The sequence below is a fragment of the Belonocnema kinseyi genome, chromosome 4 (genome assembly GCF_010883055.1).
Source record: "Belonocnema kinseyi isolate 2016_QV_RU_SX_M_011 chromosome 4, B_treatae_v1, whole genome shotgun sequence".
Taxonomy (NCBI): domain Eukaryota; kingdom Metazoa; phylum Arthropoda; class Insecta; order Hymenoptera; family Cynipidae; genus Belonocnema; species Belonocnema kinseyi.
Genome location: NC_046660.1, coordinates 30586962 through 30601075, shown reverse-complemented (window position 1 = coordinate 30601075; position 14114 = coordinate 30586962).

The following is a 14114-nucleotide window of genomic DNA, read 5'->3' as shown; positions in this document are numbered from 1 at the left end:
AGAAGCACCGGCATCTGACGGTCAGCCAATCTGGCCGTAACTGCATGGGACCAGTGAATTGCACCTGTGAATCCTTCGCTTCCTAAGATACAATATATTTGACGAGAAATTGTTTGGAAGAAAGAACCGAGGGAACCAATTCATCCTTACATATAGAGACATTTCTACGTCAGTGGTGACAGATAAGAAACCGCATGAACGTACTCAGAACCTTGTGAAAATCCGTTATTTGAAATTGGTAAAAAGTAATTTACATCATAATTCTTATTAAAATGGAGATTCTAAATTTATTGTTTCTGATTGTCTTAGATCCATGGAAAATTTCACAGAAAAGGGCTAACGTAGTCAATTGATGCAGACCAGCTTTCTATGCTGGTTACATACCTGTTGTTACTTCTCAAAAGACTTATATTTAATGCTTTAAGCTTGAAACGATTTTATTCATCTTCTTTAATTTTGCCATTAATTTATTATTTATTAGGTTGCCTATAATAATAAAGCAGTAACCCTATTCTTTTGAAGATTTACATATAAAAAATTGCTCACTAAGAAATGTAAATAACTCTTTAAAATTATCTAATAATCATACGGTGGCGACAGCTTCTTCTCAAGCCTGTTTCCATAATTAGTCACAATGATCAAGAACAAAATATGAATACATAAGCTCGTAAATTTTCTAAAAAATAGTACAGCTCTTATTCTAAAATTGATGACTATAGAATGGATTTTATTCCGAATCCATAAAGTAAATATTGACAGAGTAATTTAATTCTTTGATGAGAAAGAAACATACCGTCTTTATAAAACTACTTTTATGCAATTTAGTTGTAAAAACTGGGTAAGATCGTACCAACATGCAAATATTCATATCAAACATCTACTGTCTTCTGTCTGTATACACGAGGGAAGTATAATCTCAAATTGCAGGTTATATCATTATATTGACATGAACACATTTGACAAAATGCTTATAAATTTTAAATCAAATTTGAGTTCTAATAACCTAAAATAGATAGAATCTTGAATGCGCATTACATATCATTCATTTTTCGCTTACTTATCACGTTTTTATTTTTTATTTTGCATTGAAAATATTACACATAACCTCAACTTGACTGCATGTATCATCTGATCGACATTTTACACCGTTTATAGATTTTAGTGCATGCAAGAACATTAAAGTTTAATTTTAAATACACAAATAAGTTATCAATTAATTCCTTGAATTACTAGAAATAAGTAAACTCCTGAAACGTTTACAGCCCTTATTTGACACAACCATAAATGTAATACCTCGGATATTTCAGTTAAAGATTTTGGATGTTCCATATTAACATCTCACTTTTTAATATCTACAGGTGCGAACTTCAAACATCCAGATTGTTGTCCTATAGTTAAACATAAAATATGTTAACCCTGAAAAGCAGGATTTTACGTTTGAACATTCATTTTTTTCCGTGTATATTCCACATATTTCTTTAATAAACAAATAAACGAATCTTAATGCAAGACCTGTCTTTTGTAGATATATGTAAAACCTACATTTTTCAACTAACTGTTTTTCTGTCAGAAAAATGGGTACATTGCAAAACCCGCGTTTTTGCCATCTTCGACGACTGTTTACACATGCGCCTGAACTACCTGGAGCCTTGTGGTGCTGTGTGCCCTCAGTAGTACCCGCCGGCTTCAGTCGAACGTATAAAGATACCAGACCACATTGCACAGTGGATTGAAGCAGGAATTTACTATTTAAAATCAATTACAGGCTACAATTCTTAAAAGATTTTCAAACTTTTTTAATAAGTCATTAGCAATAGTGGCATAAGAGTATCTATGTATTCGATGTTTCAATTTTTATAAATATCTATTTTTATATAAATAATCAAAGAGCGAAAATATGACATTTTTTAATGATTTTTTTTTAATTTTCAAATAAATAATTTAATTAATCCCAACCTTAATGAAAATGAATGTCGAAGTATTTAAAGAATATAAATAATTGATAGGATATCCAATCTTAATGTTATAAACAAATTATATTAACAAAATATCAACATCATGGAAATTTCGCTTGCAAATTGTGAGAAATACATTTTCTACAAAAATATATTTAAGAAAATGAGAGTTCGAGAGTCGATCAAGTAGTTGAGTTTTTAATCAAAAAAATTACTTTTAAACTAAGAAAATTAATCTGCTAGCAAACCTGCTAGTGGAATTTTCAACTAAAAAAAAAGAATTTTCAGCCTAATAGTCATATTGTTTGACCAAACGAGATACATTTTCTGTGAAAACACCTAGCACTCTCGTGCTAGGTGTTAAACGTAATTTTTGGCAACAACCCCCCTAATATTGGTAACTTAGTTTGTGAACGGCCACTAAACTACCTAGATGTAGCACCCAAAATTTGCTTTTAAAATATGATCCATTTCAGTTAAGAAAACTCACAATATGATTTTACAACTGTGCTATTTCCTCAATAAGCCATGATTTTGCGTTCAAAATGTCTAATTCTGTTGAAAACTTCAAATTCAACCTTAAGTACCTAAACCTTGTGAGGGTTTTTTAAACACTTGATGATTTTTCTGCTAAAATGTTCTAGGGCTTCAATTAGTAACAGTGTGAGTACAAATGTACTCATATGTCAATGTTCACAAAGTCGATCATGACCTGGACGTGATACTCCGGCTTTAGAATATATATCAAGTCGGTCATGACTCACGTAAGACTTGGACCAATTAGTACAAATTTTATTCTATCTGACTAATACGTGTTGTGAAAATTTTTTTTATCCCCCTGACATTTTCCAGGGAAAAAAATATATAACATAATAGATAAAATACGAATAAAGTTATACTGTTTATAATTTGGAACTGTAATGTATCATATATATCTTAAGAAATAAACAAGGCCATACCTAACTTCCTTTGGATACAGTTTTGTTTCTCAAAACCCCCCATTTTTTCTTTAAATTTCTATAACTATTGGCCTGATTAAGATACTTAAGATGATATCCATTTATTGTTTATTTAATTATGACTTTAAAATTCGAATTTCTCTAAAAACCTATACTTGTTTTTTTGCAAATTTTTTTTTTAATTGTACTTTCATCGAGAAGATGTTTTTTAAGTTGTATGCAAGCTAAATAACTTTTGTGACCAGGATGATTTTTTTTTATTCAATCGGATTTTTGGATTTCTTCGCAAACAACGATAGATAAGAAAAATTGTTGACATAAGATTTAGAATATTTAAACAAGTCTTGTGAAAAAATACGTCTTACTCTTTTTTGTTATATTGCATCGTTTACAAAAAAACTTTTAAATGGTTTAGTCCCATACATTTTTTAGAATGCCTTTTTTCTATTAGCAGAAACTCTTTGAAAAATTGGAAAGAATAAAAAATGTGGCGTTTTCTTGAAAAACTTTATTATCTTTCCTGGAAATATTTAAAACAAGAAAAAATACGCTTTAGAAAACCCAACGTTTTTTATTTTTTACAATATGTTTGAGAATAATCTACTCATAGGAGGAAGGCATCCTATCAGCTTTATGCCGACTAACCCATTTTCAAAGCTGAGTGCATTTTTTTCTGAAAACATAATTCTTGAATTGCCCTCGTCGACGATGCTAGATATCGCAAAAGAGCTAGAGGTTAAAAGTTATGCATTTTAAACGTCAAAAGCTTTGACTTAAGCTATCCCAGAAGAATTCTGAAATCAAATAAAATCTGAGTGCATAGTGATCTAACAATCCAAATATCCTTATTTTTCTTATAGGTCAACTATTGCTTTCCCAAAACAAAGGCTAAAGAATAGCATATCTCTTTTTATATTCGCATTCTAATGAGAAGGTATTTGTTTTATGTAAAATTTCACTTTGTCGGTTCTCATTAAATGTCAACGTTTTGAGACTCACTGAGTCAGGAGAAACGATTTATACGAAGATGTCTGTCTGTAGTTTGTATTCTGCAGACACGATAACTTTAAAAAAATTGGTCAGATTGGATTCTGATTTGGCACACTTTTTGAAGGCCTAAAAATAAGAACAAGTTCGTAACCCAGCTATTTTCGATAAAAATTCAAAAAGTGAGCACTTTTTCAAAATTTTTGAAACCACATTTTTTTCAAGATTTCAAAATTCTATAAGCGGTTGTTCATAGAACTCAGAAACTCAAACAATTTATCCTTATGATTTTTTTCTATAAAAAGAAAATTATCAGAGTTAGAGCATTTTCACAATCCAAAAAAAACAAACTAAAATGAACATTTTGAGCCAAACAACACATGATATGAAAGAAAGTCAAGTAAATAAAAACGTTCATTTTTGAAAGCCCTATAAGATGATCATAACAACTTTTTCGGTTTGGTCGAAAGGTTAAAAATAGACCTGTGCATTATTCAAATCGAATCGGTTTTTTCCGAACCGAGTTAGCTGACTTTAAGTCGAAAAAATCCGAATTGGATTAGGCATTTCGATAGCCTTTTGAATTGATATACGAAATGCCTTAGTTTGAATAAAATAAAAACGATTCGAAGTGGGCTATTTAAAAGTATTTCGAATCGGCATTCGACGACCTCAGTTTTTCGATTCCGTTTCCGACTCGAAATGACTATATGTATATTTACAAATTTCTCGTTCCATCAGTAGTGTAAAATACGCTGTTTATAGTCTAGACAAAACAAACCATTATTACACGCGACACACACATATATACACATTTATTTGGTTTTAAAAAACTGACTTTTATTTTTCGGTGGCCTTATCGTGAAAGTTTGCTTCTTTAAGTGAGAAAATACTCTTCAAGTTTTCTAGATTTAAAAAAAATGGTTTAGGAATTGAGAGAATGAAATTTATATAAAAGATGAGGTTTTAGTAATCCTGAATTCTTGTCCGACTAGACAACAATTATTTGGCACTGGTAAACTTCAAACTCTAAACATGTTTTTTAAGCATTGTAGAAATTCTAGGGCCTACTGCATATGATAGGGAAAACAGATATCATAAAGATGAGATAAGAAATTCGAAACCAATGTAGCAGAAAAAATATTTTAAATAAACTCTTTTATGTGGCTTTCAATTCAACAGGGTTTTTAACGCTTACTTTTCATGACATGGTGATTGAGAATGAAAAAAATATAAAAAATATTTTTAGAAATAGTGTTAATGTGTTCTAAATTTTCGAATGACTATAAATACAAATATTTCCAAAACAATTTTTCTCTCTGTTTTCCTTCAAGAAGGAAATTATAGTTGTCATCTCTATGACAAATTGTACATGTTCAGACAAAATTATAGTTTATGTAATTTTTAATCGCTGTAAACTAGTCTAAAACACATTAAAGGTAATTAAAAAATGACATTTTATGTAATTATCAAAAGTCTTAAAATGTTCTAAAACCCGAAAAAACAAAATATTACATGAAAAAATAAGTCGAAGTAGGTCAGTTACACCAGCCCCCCACCACTCTTAATTTTTGAGTTTTCTATAGCCCACTGAATTGCGCCCCATATGCGCGCAAATGCGCCACTGATTAAAATTTTTGCGCCAAAAAACTGTAGGAATTATGTCAGGTGTTGCGGGGGAGGGCGTAACGATATAACCCCCTATTTGAAAAATCGAATTTTAAATCACATGATCTTGAAGATCTTCAAATGTGCTATTGTGCGCCATAGATAAAAATTTTTGCGTCACATTGATAACCAAGTTATTAGCGATCGAAATGTGAGGGGGGGGGGGGCTAGCGTCATTTTTATAAACTAATAACATTTTTCAAAATTCATCATACCTATCTTTCATAACTTCAAATGCGTTCAAATGCGCCACAACTAAAAAATTTTGCGCTAACTAATTAACAAAGATATCAAATTTGGAGGGGGGGGGGGAGTGTAACGCAGGTGTTAAATCCTCAACAGTGATGTGCAATATAAGGTTGAGGATATGAATTTGTTCGACTTAAAATGCCCTCATATGCGCCATAATTTTTTTTTGGAAATTTCAAAAATTTCCCAAGATATGGAGGTAACAAAATTTTACGAAGTGATGACCAACCAAATTAAAGTTTCCAATCAGCATTGATGAAGGGAGATTCCTATGGGGTTTCAAATGCACTCATATGTGCCATCAAATTTTTTCAAAAATCTTTAAAATTGCCTATGATACAGAGGTAACAACATTTTACGAAGTGATGACCAACAAAATAAAAAGCTTGCAATCCGCATTGATGAAGGGAGATTCCTACGGGGTTTCAAATGCGCTCATATGCGCTATAAAGAAAAAATTTTGTGCCACATTGATAACCGAGATATCAACGATCAAATAGGGGAAGGGGGGCTGGCGTCAATTTCTAAACTAATTGCGTTTTTTCAAATTCATCATACAAATCTTTCATAACTTCAAATGCGCTCAAATGTGCCACCACTAAAAAATGTTGCACTAGCTAGTTAACAAAGATATCGTATTTTGGAGAGGGGGCAGTGTAGCGCAGGTGTTAAATCTTCAACGGCGATTTGCAATATAAAGTTGAAGACATGGATACTTTCAACTTCAAATGCGCTCATATGCGCCACTTTTAAAATTGACAAAAAACCATAAACAGCCTCCTCATTTTCGATTTTTATCGATCCACTACCCGATGATATCACCAAATAACTTTAATTGCAAAATAATAATGTTTAATGATCTCTTCGTATAGGATTTTATATGCGTTCATATGCGCCACCTTCAAAATTAATAAAAAAAAACCATAATCAACCCCCACACAACCACTTGTTACGATCCATCACCCGATAATATCTCCAAATAAATAAAATTGCAGTATAAAAATTGATTATTGTCTCTTCGTATAGAATTTAAAATGCACTCATATGCGCCACTTTTAAAATTGACAAAAAACCATAAACAGCCTCCTCATTTTCAATTTTTATCGATCCACCACCCGATGATTTCACCAAATAACTTTAATTGCAAAATAATAATATTTAATGATCTCTTCGTATGGGATTTCATATGCGTTCATATGCGCCACTTTCAAAATTGACAAAAAACCATAAACAATTATACCGGAATGTAAAATGCAAATGAAAAGAAGTTCTTTATTGTGAGGTTGAGCTCATTACCACTTGCTACGATCCACTATCCGATATCACCAAATAAAATAAATTGCAATATAAAAATATAAAATAGTCTCTTCTGATAGTATTTCAAATGCTCTCATATACGCAACTTTCGAAATTGACAAAAACCATAATGAACTTCTTCACTACCGCTTGTTACGATCGAATTTTCAATGAGGTCTCCAAATAAATAAAATTGCAATATACAAATTTATTATTGTTTCTTTGTATAGAATTTAAAATGCGCTTATATGCGCCAATTTCGAAATTGACAAACAACCATAATCAAACCACTTACTACCACTTATTACGATCCACTATTCAATGATGTCTCCAAATAACTTAAATTGCAGTATGAAAATTCATAATTATCTCTTCGGATGGGATTTCAAATGCGCTCATATGCGCCGCTTTCGAAATTGGCAAAAAACCATAATCATCCCCCTCTTTACCACTTGTTACGATTCACTTTTCGATATGTCCATATTAATTAAATTGCAGCATAAAAATATAAAATTGCCCCTGCGTATAGGATTTCAAATGCGCTCATAAGCGCCACTTTCAAAATTGACAAAAACCCACAATCGACCCCCTCATTACCACTAGCTACGATCCACTATTCAATGATGTCTCCAAATAACTTTAATTGCTCTATACAAATTTATAATTATCTCTTTGGATATAAATTCAAATGCGCTTATATGTTTCACTTTAAAAATTTAAGAAAAAACTTTAATCAACCTCAGTATTACAACGTATCATCTATCTATCCCCCCGCTGTTAAAACCAAAGAACATTAACTGCTATATAACATTTTATAAAATCAAATGATAAAGAATCACTGGGCATTATGCTGTCTCTACTTTAAAAATAGTGAATTGTTAACCAAATTGAGAAAGTAGGAGATTCCCAACGAGCATGAAGTTGCTGCGCGAGTGAATCTAGCGTGATTATTGCAAGGAGTTGGGAATTTGTTAGTGTGCAACATGTGTAATATATTGTGAACATTCCTCAAATGAAAATCCTCTACACCTTAAATTAGGGGTCATTCACAAAATAAGTGTTACATTTTTCAGAAACTTCTACCCCCCCCTGCATGATACTTTCGCCATTGGTCTTAACATGGCGGATGATACTTCGGCAGACCCCCACCCTCCCATAAATGTATCACGTATTTCGTGAATGACCCCTAAATTTAAGGTATAGAGGATTTTCATTTGAGGAGTTTTCACAATGTATTAAACATGTTATACACAAGCAGATTCCCAACTCCCGTAATAACCACGCTAGATTCACTCGCGCAGAAACTTCATGCTTGTTGGGAATCTCCTATTTTCTCAATTTTGTTAACAATTTACTATTTTTAAATCAGGGAAAACACACTCCCTAGTGATTCTTTATTATTTGATTTTTATAAAATGTTATACAGCAATTAGTGTTCTTTGGTGTTAATAGCGTGGCGTAGAGAGTTGATGCGTTGTAATACTAAGGTTGATTAAAGATTTTTCTTCAATTTTTAAAGTGGAACATATAAGCGCATTTGAATTCCTATCCGAAGAGATAATTTCAAATTTTTATAATGCAATTTAATTTATTTGGTGATATCATCAGATAGTGACTCGTAGCAATTGGTAATGAGAGTGTTGATTATTGTTTTTTGTCAATTTTTAAAGTGGCGCATATGAGCGCATTTGAAACACTAGACGAAGAGATCATTATAAATTGTTATTTTGTAATTAAAGTTTATTGAAGATATCTTTGGGTGGTAGATCGATAACAATTAAAAAGGAGGGGGTTGATTTATATATATTAATACTGCAATTTCATTTATTTAGAGATATCGGATAGTGAAGCGTATCAAGCGGCAATGAGGGCGATGATTATAATTTTTTGTCAATTTCGAAAGTGGCGCAAATGAGTGCATTTGAAATCCTATCCGTAAAGATCATTATGAATTTTTATACTGCAATTTAAGTTATTTGGAGACAACATTGAATAATGGATCGTAGCATGTGGTAATGAGGGGGTTGATTATGGGGTTTTGTCAGTTTTAAGAGTCACGCATGTGAGCGCATTTGAAATCCTATACGAAGAGATAATTTTATATTTTTAAACTGTAATTTAATTTATTTGGAGATATCGGACAGTGCATCGTAACATGTGGTAGTGCGGGGGTTGATTATGGTTTTTTGTCAATTTTTAAAGTAGCGCATATGAGCGCATTTTAAATTCCATACGAAGAGACAATATTCAATTTGTATACTGCAATTTTCGTTATATGGAGACATCATCGAAAAGTGGATCGTAACAAGTGGTTATGTGGGGGTTGATTATGGTTTTTTTGTTAATTTTGAAGGTGGCGCATATGGAACGCATATGAAATCCTATACGAAGAGATAATTAAACATTATTATTTTGCAATTAAAGTTATTTCGTGATATCATCGGGCAGTGGATCGATAACAATTGAAAATGAGGGTGTTGTTTATGGTTTTTTTGTCAATTTTGAAAGTGGCGCAATGAGCTCATTGGAAATTCTGTCTAAAGAGATTATTATAAATTTTTATATTGTAATTTAGGTTATGTGGAGATATCATCGGGTAGTTTATCGGCAGCAAGTGTTAATTGGAGGTTTGATTATTGTTTTTGTTAGTTTCGAAAGTGGCGCATGTGAGCGCATTTGAATCCCCATAGAAAACTCCCTTCATCAATGCTGATTGCAGACGTTTAATTTGGTTGGTCACCACTTCGTAACATTTTGTTACCTGTATATCTTAGGCAATTTTAAAGATTTTCAAAGAAATTTGATGGCACATATGAGCGCATTTGAAACCCCAAAGGAATCTCCCTTCATCAATGCTGATTGGAAACTTTTAATTTGGTTTATCATCACTTCGTGAAATTTTTTTACCTCCATATCTTGGGGAATTTTCGAAATTTCCAAAAAAAGGGTTTGGCATATATGAGGAAATTTGAAGTCGAACGAATTCATGTCCCCAACTTTATATTGCACATCACTGTTGAGGATTAAACACCTGCGTTACACTGCCCCCGCCCCCCTCCAAATTTGATATCTTTGTTAATTAGCTAGGGCAATTTTTTAAATAATGTTGCATTTGAGCGCATTTGAAGTTATAAAGGATAGGTATGATGAATTTGAACAAATGTTATTAGTTTAGAAAAATGACGTCAACCCCCCCCCCCCCCCCCCCCCCCCACCTCCATTCCGATCGCTAATAACTCGGTTATCAATGTGGTGCTAAATTTTTTCGCTGTGGCGCACATAAGCGCATTTGAAGATCTTTAAGATCATGTGATTTAAATTTTTATTTTTCAAATGGGGGGGGGGGGATAGCGAATCAACCCCCCATAACACCTGGAATAACTTCTACAGTTTTGTGGCACAAAAATTTTAATCGGTGGCGCATTTGAGCGCATTTGAAGCGCAATTCAGTGGGCTATAGAAAACTCAAAAATTAAGAGTGGGGGCTGGTGTAACTCACCTAGTCGAAGCAGAGGCGAAAATAGTGGTTTGAAAAAAAATCGGTAAAACAACTTGAACAAAAATGGTTACAAAAAATAGTTTGAAAAAAAATGGTTTGAACAAAATTTGTTGGAAAAAGATTTTGTCGTTTATGCATTTTTCCTGTGTAAAATTTTGGAGCTTATTCCCTTTTACTTTGCAAAATGTTGCCGCTTATGTCCTTTTGTACGTAGGGGGAAGGACGGATCGACACCTGAACGAAACTATAAGGTTATCAGCTCGGGATTACGAAACGCTAAAAATTTTACCCGTTTTGAATGATCTATTTAAAAAATATTTTATTCATATTCTTATTCACAGTTAATTTATTCTTTTTTAATTTTTTTGAGCTGTCACTTATGAGGATGGTTTTTTCCCTGACTTTCAATTCTTTAGGTATATCTATGGAGTAATGATCAAGACTCCCGACAGCTAGGCGATAGGTTCAGCTTTAGATGTAGGTTCGAAACCTGGTAGCTGTAGAAATCTTATTTGTAATATAATGTTTAAAATTGTAATATTGAGTATTCAGGTAAAAGCTATCACAGGTTCCTATCTAACCCCTTTAATCCTGCCGTCAGGAAGTCTATTGTTTCGGCCGAGTCGAGCGCTGGCGGTAAAGCCTTCTTCAACCAGATGCAAGGTTCGCACTACGAAACCTACTTAGTACCTACCATAGCGATACACTAGGAAGAGAAAGAGAGACATTAGGAAAAGGAAAAGAAAGGAAACGCAGTGTAAGACACGATGAGGATGTGTACCTTAAAACCTACAGAGCTTTGAGAAACTTAATCTTCGACTATGCTTACTTAAGCAGACAATTCAGAATATGAAGACGCATATGAATACTGCGATCTGAAAGATATCATTTTGATAGAGTGTTATTGAAGCATGTCTAATGCAAAGAATAAATATCCAAGCGCAAAGCGCGAGGTAAATTATTATTGAGGGCGAAGCGCGAGATTCAACAGGCGCGTGCCCGTTAAACAACGTTTACTTGCTCTAAAATTCTAGTTGTATTTGATAAACTAATACTACTTATTTTTCTTAATTTTTAAACATTTCAACTTTTAAAAGAATTTATTTGCAAACCTTAGAAGCTGATTTACTTATGAAGATTCAATTAAAATTAAATATTAAAAAGTAAGATAGGGTACTATATTTCAGTTGAACGAGCAGAAGTGCATGTCACAAAAAATATACCTTATTATTCAACTAAGCTAAAAAAATCATAAGATGAATTTTAACTATCATCATTCAAACTTTCTTGTTAATTATTAATAAATTTAGCATATTGATATATCTTAAAAAGAAATAATGCTTAAGAAAATAAAACTTCATCAACATTGCCTGCTAAAAAATTAAAATGATACATAAATATATTGAAACTTTGTAAAACTATTAGTTCTAGATTATCATTGTTCAAGTTTACGGTCAAAGGATATTGATAGTTGAATTAATTTTAGATGAAAAATTTTATTTAATTACACTGAAAGCGTCCTTTTCTCTATTTATATCTACACAAATAACATGCATTCTCGTTTAAAGATTTGATATTGATATTAATGTGAAAGAAATCTACCTTTTTACAAAAATTTAATTCTTTCATCTTCTAAATAATTTTTCTTTCAATCTGAAAAAAAACATAGAAGAACATTTTCACACCGAAAGAAACAAAGCTTCACGATACTGGCAAAGCGAGGGATAAATATAATATATACATGTTTAGTTCGAATTTGAATTCAAATCGAAAAACTGATCGCATCAAATTTCGATTCGAAAGACTTTTGAATTGCCCACTTCGAATCGTTTTTTTCTGGAATCGAATGGGCCTCTTCTAATTTCTTTCGAATCGACTTTCGAAGCGCCTTAAATTATGGACCAGTTCGGTTCGTAACGATTTTCGCCGTCCTAGTTGAAAATTCAAAATTTTATTGTACCAAAAATAATGAAAAATCCAAAAATTCCATTTTTTGGTTAAACTATTAAAAATACAAAAAACAGGAATAAGCTAAAATTGGGTGCCATGGAAAGACCTACAAATTTATGCTAAGTCACTTTTCGATAGGATGCGTAGTTTTTCTTTTTACACGTAGTTTTTGCTCTAACCGTAAAAAATAACATTCATGATTAAAAATATTAAATCTTTTTGAAAAAACGACACAAGTACGAACTAAAATTAACAGAAAATAGTTGTTCGCATAAAAAAATCTATAAACTTATTGTTAATCATTTTGCGATTGGACGAGTAGATTTCCTTTCAATCGTGAGAAACAAGATTATAAATATAAATGAAACATATAAAAACAAAGAAATAAGAATTAGTAAGATTCCATTTTTATGCATATTATGAATTCTAATGATATACATTTATTAAAATGATACATGTTCCAGCGCAGCTTAGAATACCATTTAAAGCAAAATAAGAAACAAATATAAAAATATTCATGATAAATACAATTTGATCTTTATTTTGCAATTTTTGAATAAGCCATCCCAGGCAACGTTACATAAAAAATGTATTATATTTGATACAAAACTGTTGTGTATAACGTAGAAAATTTGACATTTTGGACAAAATTACAAAATTACATTTGTCGGTTCGTTGAGCTTTGATTTTAGAAGGTATGTGCACGAGTGAGGGAAAAATGCAAAGACCGAGCGTGAAGTGCGATTGCCATCAGTCGCGTGCCGTACGTGCGCTCAAACTCTCGAGTTAAGCTCTTTTAACAAAAGAGAACTTACAATCACAACATTACAGTGGTGGATGTTTTTAGTCTTAATTTTAAAATGTTTTTCGAAAGAATGTGCGAAAATATAAAGATCGCGCGCGTAGCGCGAGTGAATACATAATCGAGCTAGAAAATTATTTTTTTCGTAAATTTTGTAATTTATACTTGCGCCTTAACTTACCAAACTAATAAATGATGCAAGCTCATGAGCAAAGTTGTTTCAACCATTCATTACTGTTCATAACTATCTTCCCCTACACAAGTACTACGAAACAGCGTATTTTTCTCAATTCTTAAACTTTAAAAAATTTTTGTATTCAATTAGGTATTAATAAATGCGATTGTATCCTTTTTGAAATTATATTTAGTTTCTTTTCGACTTTTTAGTTGAGAACAAAGAATAAGTGAATATCAAAAAGTAAAATTTTTAAAATAATATTGTATCTACTTCAGTAAATTATTTTTTCTCTTTTCCCAATGTTTGATCAAAATGGTTATACTTTTGTTTTAATTTAAAACAAAGAGAGCTTAAAGAAATACTTCTATGATTACAACATCTGAAGGTCACTTCCGAGGTAGACTTACTGCCGTGAGGTAATTGCTTTCTACTTTTCGTGAATATTCTTTCGGACTTTCGTCTTTAGGTAATTAAAATCGAATATCAATTAAAGAAATATCTGTTTCATTTCATAAAATTATATTACCTATATATGCATATATATATATACATATTAAATATATATAAATAA